A 15,043-nucleotide genomic window follows, 5' to 3' on the forward strand; every position below is an offset into this window, starting at 1 on the left:
AACTGGGTCTGTCTCACCTATAAAGAGCCCCTGTGTGGCTGCTCTCCTCGTTTACGGCCATACCACTCTGAACACGCCCGATCTCGTCTGATCTCGGAAGCTAAGCAGTATCGGGCCAGCTTAGTACTTGGATGGGAGACCGCCTGGGAATACCCGGTGCCGTAAGCATTTTGGCCCTCTGAGCAGCAGGCCTCACCTGGTCCTCCTCCCTCATGTTTCACTCCCTCTGTCAACACGCAATTTCCCTCGGGAGAATAAAGTTGTATCTTATCTTATCTGAAATGTTAGTGTTCTTCTGATGAAGGCATCATGTAAATTGTGATATACATGAACTTGAGTGTAGTCATGCGTACACGGTGACTTGAACTGGGTCTGTCTCACCTATAAAGAGCCTCTGTGTGGCTGCTCTCCTCGTTTACGGCCAGACCACTCTGAACACGCCCGATCTCGTCTGATCTCGGAAGCTAAGCAGCGTCGGGCCAGGTTAGTACTTGGATGGGAGACCGCCTGGGAATACCCGGTGCCGTAAGCATTTTGGCCGTCTGAGCAGCAGGCCTCACCTGGTCCTCCTCCCTCATGTTTCACTCCCTCTGTGAACACCCAAATGCTTCGGGAGAACAAAGTTGCATCTTATCTTACCTGAAATGTGTGTTTATGATGAAGGCATCATGTCAATTGTGATATACATGAACTTGAGTGTAGTTATGTGTACACGGTGACTTGAACTGGGTCTGTCTCAGCTATAAAGAGCCTCTGTGCTGTTGCTCTCCTCGTTTACGGCCATACCACTCTGAACACGGAAGTAAGAGGAGGTGTGTGTTAGCTCCAGGCGTGCGTGTATTTTGACTGATCCTGTGCGGCAATTTTGATTTTGAGTTTGAACTGTGGCGTTTCTTTAAGCCCAGATTCTTGGTTTCTTTGATAGCTCGGTTTTTGGAGCCACCCCCAGCAGTTTTGACTGTCTGGGGGACACTTTAAGTTATTTATTTGTTTGTTTGGTTTGTGTTTTTCTGATGGAAAAATGTTTATACTGTGCTCCAAGTATGGTGAGAACCAGAGGAAATGGAGCCAGAGTCGCTGCACCGGGCCCGGACCGGACGGCCGAGGCAAACGAGCCGATGGTGAAAGACGATCGGGCGTACAGGACCGTGGACGGTCAGAATATGACGGGAGAAATGGAGGACACACGTGCGGTGACAGCTCCTGACGTAGCCGAAAATGCGGAAGGAGGAAGAGGGCAGGAGAGAGAAATCATCAGAGAGGAAGAGATACGGATTATTAAGGATAAAGCTGAAGAGTTTCAGCAAAATTTAACGCTCGCCCTGGAGCTGATTGGAGAAGATAAAGTGACCGCAATGGAGCTGATCCAGGCAATACAAGACACTTGTGGGAAAATCATCGCCTGCCGGTACACGGGCAGAAATAAATATGAGATCACAATGAATCACCCGAAGGGGAAAGAAAGACTATTGGACGGCATAAAAATTGGACAGACCGCGATCATGTCCAAGGAGTTATGTAATGATGAGCTGGTGGTCTCGTTTCTGGGGCTGCCGGCGTATATCACGGACAGCGTCATTCTGGGCAAGCTGAACAGCTGGGGAGTGAGTGCAGTATCCCCGATCATCAGGAGAATGTGGCCGGGAACTAGAATTGCTGACGGAACAAGATACGTGAAAGTTAAATTCACGGAGACGGTCCAATCACTTCCATATTCGACCAAGTTTGAGACGGCTTTTGGAGCAGAGTTCTTCAGAGTTTTGCACGACAAACAGGTGAAAGTGTGCAGACAGTGCATACAGACTGGTCATATCCTGAGGGACTGTCCAGATTTCCTTTGTAGAAAATGTGGAGAGCAGGGGCACTATGCAAGGGAGTGCATGGGCAGAGGGAACAAATGCCAGAGCTGCAAAAAGGAGAGCAGCAGATGTGTTTGTGAGGACGTTGATCATGCTCCAGGGACGGGAGGAAAGCAACGTGAGGAGCAGGAAGAATCGAGAGAGAATATCTCTGAGAGGGAGGAGACCGAGAAGGATCGTGCGGAGGGGGAAGCGGAGAAAGGAAGAGACATACTGGAGTCGGACGGAGAGCAAGGAATGGAGGTGAGAGGATCGACAGCTGAGGTGCCGGGACATGGAGACGCAGCAGAGGGGCAGAGTGTGGATACATCGGAGAGAAAGGAGAGGAAGGTGAAAATTGTTCAACTTCAGCGGCCCCCAGAATCAGACTCAGAGATATGCTTGACGGGGTCTCAAGAGTCGGGGAACTCGGAGTCTGATATGGACCTCGGAAACAGCCAGGAGCTGGGGAAGAGAAGACTGCAATGGATGCTGAAGACAAGGGGATCAAAAAGAGGAAAAAGTAAGACGTGAACTGTAGCATAAAGATGATGGGCCTGATTTATCTCTATGTATTTACAATGTTAAAAATACTATCGCAAAACACAAACGGCTTAAGATGTATTAACAAGATGAGAGATGTTTTAAGGGTGGATACTTTTGACATCCTCTGTGTACAAGAGACTAGGTGGACAAGGGAGTGGAGAAGCTATCTGAGGGATACATGGGCTGGAAAAGTGTGGGCAAACAACGGTGTAAATGGACGAGCCGGAGTCGCTATTTTTGCGAAAGGAGATAAGATCCAAAATGTTAAGGAAATAGTGAAGGATGATGAGGGAAGGGTGATCGGTATTGAATTTATTTACAGGAATGTGCTTTACAAACTTTTGAATATTTATGCACCGAATGAGGACAACAAGCGTGGAATTTTCTTTGATCAACTAAAACCGCATTTGGGAGGGAACATTTGTGTAGTGGGGGATTTTAACTGTGCACTTACGAGGTTGGATATATCAAGCAACAATACATACAAAAGTGATATAAGTAGGAAATCGCTAAATGAGCTTTTTGACTATTTCAACCTGGTAGATCTGTGGAGGGTGCGCAATATGGGAGAAAGGGGCTTTTCCAGACGACAGACGGTTCTGGGGAAACTTAAACAGTCCAGGATTGACTTATGTCTATTAGCATCTGGGCTGGAAAAAAAGATTTCAAAATGCTGGTATGAGTTCACAGGGTTTAGCGATCATGCAAGGTTATGGGTGGAGCTGGGGGAGAAAGAGCACAAAGGTGGAGGGTTATGGTGTTTAAATAACAGTGTTTTGCTGGATGGAAAATATAGGGAGAAAGTTGAAAATCTACTGAAAGAAAGAAAAAGAGAACTGCAGGGTGAGGGTTGTATAAATATGGGGGAGTGGTGGGAGGAGGTGAAATTGCACATCAAAAAAGTGACAATAAACTATTGTAAAAATAAAATGGAGAAGGAAAGAAGGACTGAGTATAGTTTAAGAGACCAGATTAATAAAGAGCTGGAAAGGTCGATTGCAGAGGAAAACTTCAACAATCTAAAATATCTCATGCTGAGAAAACAATTAGATGAGCTTGAGAAGAAACGGAGCAGAGGGGCAGCTATCAGATCAAGGATGAAGGATATTTTAGAAGGGGAAAAGAATACAAGTTTCTTTTTAGGGCTTGAAAAAAGACAGCAAAAGAAAGCTCATCTGCAAAACCTGAAAAATGAAGAGGGTAAGACAATGGAGAAGACAGGGGAAATGCTGGAGGTGGCTCATAAACATTTTAAAAAACTTTTTTCAAAGATGGAGGTAAACTCTACAGACCACAGTGTTTTTGAAGGGATAGAAAAAAAATTAGGGGAAGAGGACAGAGCAGACCGTGATAAAAACATAACAGAGGAAGAATTGGAAAGAGCAATAAATGGTTTGAATAAGAACAAAAGTCCAGGGCTGGATGGGTTATCGGGGGAATTTTACATCACCTTTAAACAGGTGATAAAGCCAATTCTCCTGAGAATCTTTCAATGCATGGAGCGGGAGGGGAAAGCATCTGGGGACTTCTTCACGGGGCTAATCCGAGTGGTGTATAAGAATAAGGGTGACAAAGGTGATTTGGGGAATTATAGGCCAATTAGTCTGCTAAATACAGATTATAAAATACTGGCTAAAATCCTGGCAAACAGATTGAAGGAGGTGATAGGCACAGTGGTGAATCCCTGTCAGTGTTATGGTGTGGTAGGGAGAGACATTAGTGACATCATCTTATCGATCCAGGACATCTTTGACAAAATGAATCAGAAGGGAGGGCTGTACATAGGGGTTGATTTAGAGAAGGCGTTTGATAGGGTGGATCATGATTTTTTGTTTAAAACACTGGAAAAGATGGGTTTCGGGGAAGGTTTCACTAAATGGATTAGGTTAATATATAGGAATGCCATCAGTAGGGTGAAAATAAACGGGAGGTTAACTGAGAGCTTCGCTCTGGAGAGGTCAATCAGGCAAGGATGCCCGCTTTCAGCTATGTTATACTCCATAGCGGCAGAACCCTTGTCTGCCCTCATTAGGAGGGACCCAGGGATTTTGGGGATTGAAATGGAAGATAAAACGGACACGAAAATCTACCAGTACGCAGATGACATAAGTATTACGGTTAGGGATGAGAGGAGTGTAGACAGGGTGCTGCAGCATGTAGAGTGCTATGAGAGGGCATCTGGGGCCAAAATCAATGGGAAAAAAACCGAGCTAATGGGCTTTGGTGATGGTTTCGATTGTGTAAATAAATGGAATTTTGTAAAGAGAAATGAAATGGTGAAGGTTTTGGGTGTATACGTAGGTAAGAATCGAGATGCAGCAACAAAACAAACGTGGGGTGAAATAGAGGGAAAAATCAAAATGCGATTGGATTTCTGGTCCGGGAGGAAATTGAATCTAAGGGGTAAAGTGATAGTAACTAACGCCCTCCTCCTGTCCAAGTGTCAGTATGCGCTAAGAGTCTGTGAAATGCCGGACAGGGTAATAGGAAAGCTGAATGACATGATGAGTGCTTTCATCTGGAATAAAAAACAGCATTTGATAGCCAGGAAGGTGCTCATCAATGGGCAGAGGGAGGGCGGTTTGAAATTGGTGGACCTGAAAAGTAAAAAGCTTAGTGCACGGATTCGACTGTTAGTGAAATTTATGGGAAACGCAAAGATTTACGCGTGGCAGAAGTGCCTCGACTCTTGCCTACAGGGGTGGGATAATAGAGGAGTGTTTAATCTATGTAGGGAAACGGAGCAAAGGGAAAGAGCACAGGTTAATGCATTTACAGGGGAAATACTTGAAGCGTGGAATATTTTACTGGGGGATTTAAAGTTTAGATGTGAGACTGCGGAGCAGGTGTTACACCAACCAGTTTTCAGAAATCCGGCAATAAGGTGTCAGGGGAAGGTATTTTCAGGGAGGTACTTGGAGGAACTAGGTTTAAATCAGGTGAAGCACTTTATCCAAAGAGGTGGTGGATTTCTGCAGGAGGAAGTAATCCAGGAGGTCAGGGGAAGATTAGGGAAAGTGAGACCAATAGAGATCAAAAGACTATGCCAGAGAATTTTAGAGGGGTTACCTCGTAGCTGGGTGGCGCTGGTGAAGGGGAGGAGGGCAGAGAAGGCTCTGGAGTTGGTCAGTTTCTCCCTCATCCAAGGAGGGAAAGAGCATGACATACGATCAGTTAACTCCAAGATACTATATAGAGTGTTTTTGGGAAAGGAAAAGAAGAAAGCGGCAGCTGAGGAAGTATGGCTAAGGCAGTTCCATGGGCTTCAGAGGGAGCACATTTGGTCAGATCTAAATGTGAAGTTCATTTCATCAGAGTGCTTTGATACAAATTTCAGGCTCAGACACAATAGAATATTTGTCAATTTGGTGCTAAACCAGATAAATAGACTCAACAGCAAGGTTTGTGATATATGTGAGGTGGAAGTGGAGACATTTAGGCACTTTATTTTTGAATGTAAGGAGTTAAAAGTGTTTTTTGAGAAACTGGACCAATGCTTTCAAAAATGTAGAGTCACAATCACGGAAAAGGAAAAATGGGAGAGGTTTTTTCTATTTGGGTATAAGGAAAGGAAAGCAGGGGTGAACAAATGGCTTATCAATTACATTCTGAGTTATGCCAAACATGTCATCAGACTTCGGAGAAACTATTCACATTTCGAGGACAAAAAAGTGAACATCTGGAGATTTTTCTGTAACTTTATGAAAAGGAATGTGAGTCTGCTGTGGGGTGGTGGGGACAAGAATTTCAAACAAAAGGTGCTGGAAGATAACTGTCTATTTGTGTGTGGAAATCAGGGTGGGGTGCAAATGTCAATAGGTCAAGGGTGAGGGGTGATGGGTGAAGGAAAAAAAAAAAGAAAAAAAAAAAGATGTGATGAATGGTGTTATGGATTGTTGGAAATAATTTGATTTGATTTGAAATGACTTGTATTTACTTGTGTAAAATGTATTTGTAAAAATATTTATTTTTTGATAATAAAAGAGAAAAAAAAAAACACGCCCGATCTCGTCTGATCTCGGAAGCTAAGCAGCGTCGGGCCAAGTTAGTACTTGGATGGGAGACCGCCTGGGAATACCCGGTGCAGTAAGCATTTTGGCCCTCTGAGCAGCAGGCCTCACCTGGTCCTCCTCCCTCATGTTTCACTCCCTCTGTGAACACGCAATTTCCCTCGGGAGAATAAAGTTGTATCTTATCTTATCTGAAATGTTAGTGTTCTTCTGATGAAGGCATCATGTAAATTGTGATATACATGAACTTGAGTGTAGTCATGCGTACACGGTGACTTGAACTGGGTCTGTCTCACCTATAAAGAGCCTCTGTGTGGCTGCTCTCCTCGTTTACGGCCATACCACTCTGAACACGCCTGATCTCGTCTGATCTCGGAAGCTAAGCAGCGTCGGGCCAGGTAAGTACTTGGATGGGAGACCGCCTGGGAATACCCGGTGCCGTAAGCATTTTGGCCCTCTGAGCAGCAGGCCTCACCTGGTCCTCCTCCCTCATGTTTCACTCCCTCTGTCAACACCCAATGTCCCTCGGGAGAATAAAGTTGTATCTTATCTTATCTTATATGAAATCATACATTCAGAAAATGAGTATTGCACATGGGCATAATATGAGATGATTGAATGCACATGAGGAGTGAAGTACACGAGCCACTGTGTGACAATGATGATGATGAGGATTATAGTTAGCGTCAGAGATGTAAGTGGTCCCTCTGTATGTTCTATGTGATGATTATCAGTTTCATTAGGTAAGACTTCATTATCCAGAAATGTGTGTTTCTGATAAAGGCATCATGTTAATTGTGATATACATGAACTTGAGTGTAGTCATGTGTACACGGTGACTTGAACTGGGTCTGTCTCACCTATAAAGAGCCTCTGTGTGGCTGCTCTCCTTGTTTACGGCCATACCACTCTGAACATGCCCGATCTCGTCTGATCTCGGAAGCTAATCAGCGTCGGGCCAGGTTAGTACTTGGATGGGAGACCGCCTGGGATACCCGGTGCCGTAAGCATTTTGGCCCTCTGAGCAGCAGGCCTCAACTGGTCCTCCTCCCTCATGTTTCACTCCCTCTGTGAACACGCAATTTCCCTCGGGAGAACAAAGTTGTATCTTATCTTATCTGAAATGTTAGTGTTCTTCTGATGAAGGCATCATGTAAATTGTGATATACATAAACTGGAGTGTAGTCATGCCTACACGGTGACTTGAACTGGGTCTGTCTCACCTATAAAGAGCCTCTGTGTGGATGCTCTCCTCGTTTACGGCCATACCACTCTGAACACGCCTGATCTCGTCTGATCTCGGAAGCTAAGCAGCGTCGGGCCAGGTTAATACTTGGATGGGAGACCGCCTGGGAATACCTGGTGCCGTAAGCATTTTGGCCCTCTGAGCAGCAGGGCTCACCTGGTCCTCCTCCCTCATGTTTCACTCCCTTTGTCAACACCCAATGTCCCTCAGGAAAATATAGTTGTATCTTATCTTATCTTATATGAAAGCATACATTCAGAAAATGAGTATTGCACATGGGCATAATATGAGATGATTGAATGCACATGAGGAGTGAAGTACACGAGCCACTGTTTGACGATGATGATGATGATGATGATGATGATGATGAGGATGAAAGTGAGCGCCAGAGATGTAAGTGGTCCCTCTGTATGTTCTGTGTGATGATTATCAGTTTCATTAGGTAAGACTTCATTATCCAGAAATGTGTGTTTCTGATGAAGGCATCATGAAAATTGTGATATACATGAACTTGAGTGTAGTCATGTGTACACAGTGACTTGAACTGGGTCCGTCTCACCTAAAAAGAGCCTCTGTGTGGCTGCTCTCCTCGTTTACGGCCATACCACTCTGAACACGCACGATCTCGTCTGATCTCGGAAGCTAAGCAGCGTCGGGCAAGGTTAGTACTTGGGTTGGAGACCGCCTGGGAATACCCGGTGCAGTAAGCATTTTGGCCCTCTGAGCAACAGGCCTCACCTGGTCCTCCTCCCTCATGTTTCACTCCCTCTGTGAACACGCATTTTCCCTCTAGAGAATAAAGTTGTATCTTATCTTATCTGAAATGTGTGCTTATGATGAAGGCATCATGTCAATTGTGATATACATGAACTTGAGTGTAGTCATGTGTACACGGTGACTTGAACTGGGTCTGTCTCACCTATAAAGAGCCTCTGAGTGGCTGCTTTCCTCGTTTACGGCCATACCACTCTAAACACGCCTGATCTCGTCTGATCTCGGAAGCTAAGCAGCATCGGGCCAGGTTAGTACTTGGATGGGAGACTGCCTGGGAATACCCGGTGCCGTAAGCATTTTGGCCCTCTGAGCAGCAGGCCTCACCTGGTCCTCCTCTCTCATGTTTCACTCCCTCTGTCAACACCCAATGTCCCTCGGGAGAATAAAGTTGTATCTTATCTTATCTTATATGAATTCATACATTCAGAAAAATGAGTATTGCACATGGGCATAATATGAGATGATTGAATGCACATGAGGAGTGAAGTACACGAGCCACTGTGTGACAATGATGATGATGAGGATGATAGTTAGCGTCAGAGATGTAAGTGGTCCCTCTGTATGTTCTATGTGATGATTTTCAGTTACATTAGGTAAGACTTCATTATCCAGAAATGTGTGTTTCTGATAAAGGCATCATGTAAATTGTGATATACATGAACTTGAGTGTAGTCATGTGTACACGGTGACTTGAACTGGGTCTGTCTCACCTATAAAGAGCCTCTGTGTGGCTTCTCTCCTCGTTTACGGCCAGACCACTCTGAACACGCCCGATCTCGTCTGATCTCGGAAGCTAAGCAGCGTCGGGCCAGGTTAGTACTTGGATGGGAGACCGCCTGGGAATACCCGGTGCCGTAAGCATTTTGGCCCTCTGAGCAGCAGGCCTCACCTGGTCCTCCTCCCTCATGTTTCACTCCCTCTGTGAACACGCAATTTCCCTCTTGAGAACAAAGTTGTATCTTATCTTATCTGAAATGTTAGTGTTCTTCTGATGAAGGCATCATGTAAATTGTGATATACATGAACTTGAGTGTAGTCATGCGTACACGGTGACTTGAACTGGGTCTGTCTCACCTATAAAGAGCCTCTGTGTGGATGCTCTCCTCGTTTACGGCCATACCACTCTGAACACGCCTGATCTTGTCTGATCTCGGAAGCTAAGCAACGTCGGGCCAGGTTAGTACTTGGATGGGAGACTGCCTGGGAATACCCGGTGCCGTAAGCATTTTGGCCCTCTGAGCAGCAGGCCTCACCTGGTCCTCCTCCCTCATGTTTCACTCCCTCTGTCAACACGCAATTTCCCTCAGGAAAATAAAGTTGTATCTTATCTTATCTTATATGAAAGCATACATTCAGAAAATGAGAATTGCACATGGGCATAATATGAGATGATTGAATGCACATGAGGAGTGAAGTACACGAGCCACTGTGTGACGATGATGATGATGATGATGATGATGATGATGATGATGAGGATGAAATTGAGCGCCAGAGATGTAAGTGGTCCCTCTGTATGTTCTATGTGATGATTATCAGTTTCATTAGGTAAGACTTCATTATCCAGAAAAATGTGTGTTTCTGATGAAGGCATCATGTAAATTGTGATATACATGAACTTGAGTGTAGTCATGCGTACACGGTGACTTGAACTGGGTCTGTCTCACCTATAAAGAGCCTCTGTGTGGCTGCTCTCCTCGTTTACGGCCATACCACTCTGAACACGCCTGATCTCGTCTGATCTCGGAAGCTAAGCAGCGTCGGGCCAGGTTAGTACTTGGATGGGAGACCGCCTGGGAATACCCGGTGCCGTAAGCATTTTGGCCCTCTGAGCAGCAGGCCTCAACTGGTCCTCCTCTCTCATGTTTCACTCCCTCTGTCAACACCCAATGTCCCTCGGGAGAATAAAGTTGTATCTTATCTTATCTTATATGAAAGCATACATTCAGAAAATGAGTATTGCACATGGGCATAATATGAGATGATTGAATGCACATGAGGAGTGAAGTACACGAGCCACTGTGTGACGATGATGATGATGATGATGATGAAAGTGAGCGTCAGAGATGTAAGTGGTCCCTCTGTATGTTCTATGTGATGATTATCAGTTTCATTAGGTAAGACTTCATTATCCAGAAATGTGTGTTTCTGATGAAGGCATCATGTATATTGTGATATACATGAACTTGAGTGTAGTCATGTGTACACGGTGACTTGAACTGGGTCTGTCTCACCTAAAAAGAGCCTCTGTGTGGCTGCTCTCCTCGTTTACGGCCATACAACTCTGAACACGCCTGATCTCGTCTGATCTCGGAAGCTAAGCAGCGTCGGGCCAGGTTAGTACTTGGATGGGAGACTGCCTGGGAATACCCGGTGCCGTAAGCATTTTGGCCCTCTGAGCAGCAGGCCTCTCCTGGTTTTATCTTATCTTATCTTATATGAAAGCATACATTCAGAAAATGAGTATTGCACATGGGCATAATATGAGATGATTGAATGCATATGAGGAGTGATGTACACGAGCCACTGTGTGACAATGATGATGATGAGGATGAAAGTCAGCGTCAGAGATGTTAGTGGTCCCTCTTTATGTTCTATGTGATGATTATCGGTTTCATTAGGTAAGACTTCATTATCCAGAAATGTGTGTTTCTGATGAAGGCATCATGTAAATTGTGATATACATGAACTTGAGTGTAGTCATGTGTACACGGTGACTTGAACTGGGTCTGTCTCACCTATAAAGAGCCTCTGTGTGGCTGCTCTCCTCGTTTACAGCCATACCACTCTGAACACGCCCGATCTCGTCTGATCTCGGAAGCTAATCAGCGTCGGGCCAGGTTAGTACTTGGATGGGAGACCGCCTGGGAATACCCGGTGCCGTTAGCATTTTGGCCCTCTGAGCAGCAGGCCTCACCTGGTCCTCCTCCCTCATGTTTCACTCCCTCTGTCAACACGCAATTGCCCTCGGGAAAATAAAGTTGTATCTTATCTTATCTGAAATGTTAGTGTTCTTCTGATGAAGGCATCATGTAAATTGTGATATACATGAACTTGAGTGTAGTCATGTGTACACGGTGACTTGAACTGGGTCTGTCTCACCTATAAAGAGCCTCTGTGTGGCTGCTCTCCTCGTTTACGGCCTTACCACTCTGAACATGCCCGATCTCTTCTGATCTCAGAAGCTAAGCGCCGTCAGGCCCGGTTAGTACTTGGATGGGAGACCGCCTGGGAATACCCGGTGCCGTTAGCATTTTGGCCCTCTGAGCAGCAGGCCTCACCTGGTCCTCCTTCCTCATGTTTCACTCCCTCTGTAAACACGCAATTTCCCTCGGGAGAATAAAGTTGTATCTTATCTTATCTTATATGAAATCATACATTCAGAAAATGAGTACTGCACATGGTCATAATACGAGAATATTGAATGCACATGAGAAGTGAAGAACACGAGCCACAGTGTGACAATGATGATGATGAGGATGAAAGTGAGCGTCAGAGATGTAAGTGGTCCCTCTGTATGTTCTATGTGATGATTATCAGTTTCATTAGGTAAGACTTCATTATCCAGAAATGTGTGTTTCTGATAAAGGCATCATGTAAATTGTGATATACATGAACTTGAGTGTAGTCATGTGTACACGGTGACTTGAACTGGGTATGTCTCACCTATAAAGAGCCTCTGTGTGGCTGCACTCCTCGTTTACGGCCATACCACTCTGAACACGCCCGATCACGTCTGATCTCGGAAGCTAAGCAGCGTCGGGCCAGGTTAGTACTTGGATGGGAGACCGCCTGGGAATACCTGGTGCATAAGCATTTTGGCCCTCTGAGCAGCAGGCCTCACCGGGTCCTCCTCCCTCATGTTTCACTCCCTCTGTGAACACGCAAGTTCCCTCGGGAGAACAAAGTTGTATCTTATCTTATATGAAATGTCACTGTTCTTCTGATGAAGGCATCATGTAAATTGTGATATACATGAACTTGAGTGTAGTCATGTGTACATGATGATTTGAACTGGGTCTGTCTCACCTATAGAGAGCCTCTGTGTGGCTGCTCTCTTCGTTTACGGCCATACCACTCTGAACACGCCCGATCTTGTCTGATCTCGGAAGCTAAGCAGCGTCGGGCCAGGTTAGTACTTGGATGGGAGACCGCCTGGGAATACCCGGTGCCGTAAGCATTTTGGCCCTCTCAGCAGCAGGACTCACCTGGTCCTCCTCCCTAATGTTTCACTCCCTCTGTGAACACGCAATTTCCCTCGGGAGAACAAAGTTGTATCTTATCTTATCTGAAATGTTAGTGTTCTTCTGATGAAGGCATCATGTAAATTGTGATATACATGAACTTGAGTGTAGTCATGTGTACACGGTGACTTATACTGGGTCTGTCTCACCTATAAAGAGCCTCTGTGTGGCTGCTCTCCACGTTTACGGCCATACCACTCTGAATACGCCCGATCTCGTCTGATCTCGGAAGCTAAGCAGCGTCGGGCCAGGTTAGTACTTGGATGGGAGACCGCCTGGGAATACCCGGTGCAGTAAGCATTTTGGCCCTCTGAGCAGCAGGCCTCACCTGGTCCTGAGCAGCAGGCCTCACCTGGTCCTCCTCCCTCATGTTTCACTCCCTCTGTGAACACGCAATTTCCCTCGGGAGAACAAAGTTGTATCTTATCTTATCTTTTATGAAATCATACATTCAGAAAATGAGTATTGCACATCGGCATAATATGAGATGATTGAATGCACATGAGGAGTGAAGTACACAAGCCACTGTGTGACAATGATGATGATGAGGATGAAAGTGAGCGTCAGAGATGTAAGTGGTCCCTCTGTATGTTCTATGTGATGATTATCAGTTTCATTAGGTAAGACTTCATTATCCAGAACTGGTGTTTCTGATAAAGGCATCATGTAAATTGTGATATACATGAACTTGAGTGTAGTCATGTGTACACGGTGACTTGAACTGGGTCTGTCTCACCTATAAAGAGCCTCTGTGTGGCTGCTCTCCTTGTTTACGGCCATACCACTCTGAACATGCCCGATCTCGTCTGATCTCGGAAGCTAATCAGCGTCGGGCCAGGTTAGTACTTGGATGGGAGACCGCCTGGGAATACCCGGTGCCGTAAGCATTTTGGCCCTCTGAGCAGCAGGCCTCAACTGGTCCTCCTCCCTCATGTTTCACTCCCTCTGTGAACACGCAATTTCCCTCGGGAGAACAAAGTTGTATCTTATCTTATCTGAAATGTTAGTGTTCTTCTGATGAAGGCATCATGTAAATTGTGATATACATGAACTGGAGTGTAGTCATGCGTACACGGTGACTTGAACTGGGTCTGTCTCACCTATAAAGAGCCTTAGTGTGGATGCTCTCCTCGTTTACGGCCATACCACTCTGAACACGCCTGATCTCGGAAGCTAAGCAGCGTCGGGCCAGGTTAGTACTTGGATGGGAGACCGCCTGGGAATACCCGGTGCTTAAGCATTTTGGCCCTCTGAGCAGCAGGCCTCACCTGGTCCTCCTCCCTCATGTTTCACTCCCTCTGTCAACACCCAATGTCCCTCAGGAAAATAAAGTTGTATCTTATCTTATCTTATATGAAAGCATACATTCAGAAAATGAGTAATGCACATGGGCATAATATGAGATGATTGAATGCACATGAGGAGTGAAGTACACGAGCCACTGTGTGACAATGATGATGATGAGGATGAAAGTGAGCGTCAGAGATGTAAGTGGTCCCTCTGTATGTTCTATGTGATGATTATCAGTTTCATTAGGTAAGACTTCATTATCCAGAAATGTGTGTTTCTGATAAAGGCATCATGTAAATTGTGATATACATGAACTTGAGTGTAGTCATGTGTACACGGTGACTTGAACTGGGTCTGTCTCAACTATAAAGAGCCTCTGTGTGGCTGCCCTCCTCGTTTACGGCCATACCACTCTGAACACGCCTGATCTCGTCTGATCTCGGAAGCTAAGCAGCATCGGGCCAGGTTAGTACTTGAATGGGAGACCGCCTGGGGATACCCGGTGCTGTAAGCATTTTGGCCCTCTGAGCAGCAGGCCTCACCTGCTCCTCCTCCCTCATGTTTCACTCCCTCTGTCAACACGCAATTTCCCTCGGGAGGATTAAGTTGTGTCTTATCTTATCTGAAATGTTAGTGTTCTTCTGATAAAGGCATCATGTAAATTGTGATATACATGAACTTGAGTGTAGTCATGTGTACACGGTGACTTGAACCTGGTCTGTCTCACCTATAAAGAGCCTCTGTGTGGCTGCCCTCCTCGTTTACGGCCATACCACTCTGAACACGCCCGATCTCGTCTGATCTCGGAAGCTAAGCAGCGTCGGGCCAGGTTAGTACTTGGATGGGAGACCGCCTGGGAATACCCGGTGCCGTAAGCATTTTGGCCCTCTGAGCAGCAGGCCTCACCTCGTCCTCCTCCCTCATGTTTTACTCCCTCTGTAAACACGCAATTTCCCTCGGGAGAATAAAGTTGTATCTTATCTTATCTTATATGAAAGCATACATTCAGAAAATGAGTATTGCACATGCGCATAATATGAGAAGATTGAATGCACATGAGAAGTGAAGTACACGAGCCACTGTGTGACGATGATGATG

General features: G+C 45.6%; 16 non-coding genes and 4 pseudogenes across 16 annotated transcripts; all 20 read left to right on the forward strand.

Annotated features, from left to right (window-relative positions):
• Nucleotides 1–49: 49 nt before the first annotated feature.
• Nucleotides 50–168, forward strand: LOC142997388 (5S ribosomal RNA). The gene has a single exon (XR_012962115.1). It is a non-coding gene; the product is annotated as a 5S ribosomal RNA (ribosomal RNA).
• Nucleotides 169–413: 245 nt separating this feature from the next.
• LOC142998922 (5S ribosomal RNA) lies at nt 414–532 on the forward strand. Its single transcript, XR_012963208.1, has one exon. It is a non-coding gene; the product is annotated as a 5S ribosomal RNA (ribosomal RNA).
• A 6,190-nt stretch (nt 533–6,722) lies between these two features.
• Nucleotides 6,723–6,841, forward strand: LOC142997100 (5S ribosomal RNA). The gene has a single exon (XR_012961839.1). It is a non-coding gene; the product is annotated as a 5S ribosomal RNA (ribosomal RNA).
• Nucleotides 6,842–7,286: 445 nt separating this feature from the next.
• LOC142997862 (5S ribosomal RNA) lies at nt 7,287–7,404 on the forward strand. Its single transcript, XR_012962569.1, has one exon. It is a non-coding gene; the product is annotated as a 5S ribosomal RNA (ribosomal RNA).
• Nucleotides 7,405–7,649: 245 nt separating this feature from the next.
• On the forward strand, nt 7,650–7,768 carry LOC142997266 (5S ribosomal RNA). The gene has a single exon (XR_012962000.1). It is a non-coding gene; the product is annotated as a 5S ribosomal RNA (ribosomal RNA).
• A 463-nt stretch (nt 7,769–8,231) lies between these two features.
• On the forward strand, nt 8,232–8,350 carry LOC142998273 (5S ribosomal RNA; annotated as a pseudogene).
• A 241-nt stretch (nt 8,351–8,591) lies between these two features.
• On the forward strand, nt 8,592–8,710 carry LOC142997971 (5S ribosomal RNA). The gene has a single exon (XR_012962673.1). It is a non-coding gene; the product is annotated as a 5S ribosomal RNA (ribosomal RNA).
• Nucleotides 8,711–9,156: 446 nt separating this feature from the next.
• LOC142998923 (5S ribosomal RNA) lies at nt 9,157–9,275 on the forward strand. The gene has a single exon (XR_012963209.1). It is a non-coding gene; the product is annotated as a 5S ribosomal RNA (ribosomal RNA).
• A 245-nt stretch (nt 9,276–9,520) lies between these two features.
• Nucleotides 9,521–9,639, forward strand: LOC142997966 (5S ribosomal RNA). The gene has a single exon (XR_012962668.1). It is a non-coding gene; the product is annotated as a 5S ribosomal RNA (ribosomal RNA).
• A 471-nt stretch (nt 9,640–10,110) lies between these two features.
• LOC142998788 (5S ribosomal RNA) lies at nt 10,111–10,229 on the forward strand. The gene has a single exon (XR_012963082.1). It is a non-coding gene; the product is annotated as a 5S ribosomal RNA (ribosomal RNA).
• A 448-nt stretch (nt 10,230–10,677) lies between these two features.
• LOC142997841 (5S ribosomal RNA) lies at nt 10,678–10,796 on the forward strand. The gene has a single exon (XR_012962549.1). It is a non-coding gene; the product is annotated as a 5S ribosomal RNA (ribosomal RNA).
• Nucleotides 10,797–11,181: 385 nt separating this feature from the next.
• LOC142997767 (5S ribosomal RNA) lies at nt 11,182–11,300 on the forward strand. The gene has a single exon (XR_012962476.1). It is a non-coding gene; the product is annotated as a 5S ribosomal RNA (ribosomal RNA).
• A 245-nt stretch (nt 11,301–11,545) lies between these two features.
• On the forward strand, nt 11,546–11,664 carry LOC142998350 (5S ribosomal RNA; annotated as a pseudogene).
• Nucleotides 11,665–12,109: 445 nt separating this feature from the next.
• Nucleotides 12,110–12,227, forward strand: LOC142997929 (5S ribosomal RNA). The gene has a single exon (XR_012962632.1). It is a non-coding gene; the product is annotated as a 5S ribosomal RNA (ribosomal RNA).
• A 245-nt stretch (nt 12,228–12,472) lies between these two features.
• On the forward strand, nt 12,473–12,591 carry LOC142997118 (5S ribosomal RNA). Its single transcript, XR_012961856.1, has one exon. It is a non-coding gene; the product is annotated as a 5S ribosomal RNA (ribosomal RNA).
• Nucleotides 12,592–12,836: 245 nt separating this feature from the next.
• Nucleotides 12,837–12,955, forward strand: LOC142997158 (5S ribosomal RNA). The gene has a single exon (XR_012961893.1). It is a non-coding gene; the product is annotated as a 5S ribosomal RNA (ribosomal RNA).
• A 468-nt stretch (nt 12,956–13,423) lies between these two features.
• LOC142997227 (5S ribosomal RNA) lies at nt 13,424–13,542 on the forward strand. The gene has a single exon (XR_012961961.1). It is a non-coding gene; the product is annotated as a 5S ribosomal RNA (ribosomal RNA).
• Nucleotides 13,543–13,787: 245 nt separating this feature from the next.
• On the forward strand, nt 13,788–13,895 carry LOC142998385 (5S ribosomal RNA; annotated as a pseudogene).
• Nucleotides 13,896–14,340: 445 nt separating this feature from the next.
• LOC142997996 (5S ribosomal RNA) lies at nt 14,341–14,459 on the forward strand (annotated as a pseudogene).
• A 245-nt stretch (nt 14,460–14,704) lies between these two features.
• On the forward strand, nt 14,705–14,823 carry LOC142998675 (5S ribosomal RNA). The gene has a single exon (XR_012962974.1). It is a non-coding gene; the product is annotated as a 5S ribosomal RNA (ribosomal RNA).
• Nucleotides 14,824–15,043: the final 220 nt, after the last annotated feature.

This window comes from Genypterus blacodes, unplaced genomic scaffold (genome assembly GCF_046128005.1).
Source record: "Genypterus blacodes isolate CSIRO-AG114 ecotype Tasmania unplaced genomic scaffold, CSIRO-AGI_Gbla_v1 ptg000039l_1, whole genome shotgun sequence".
Taxonomy (NCBI): domain Eukaryota; kingdom Metazoa; phylum Chordata; class Actinopteri; order Ophidiiformes; family Ophidiidae; genus Genypterus; species Genypterus blacodes.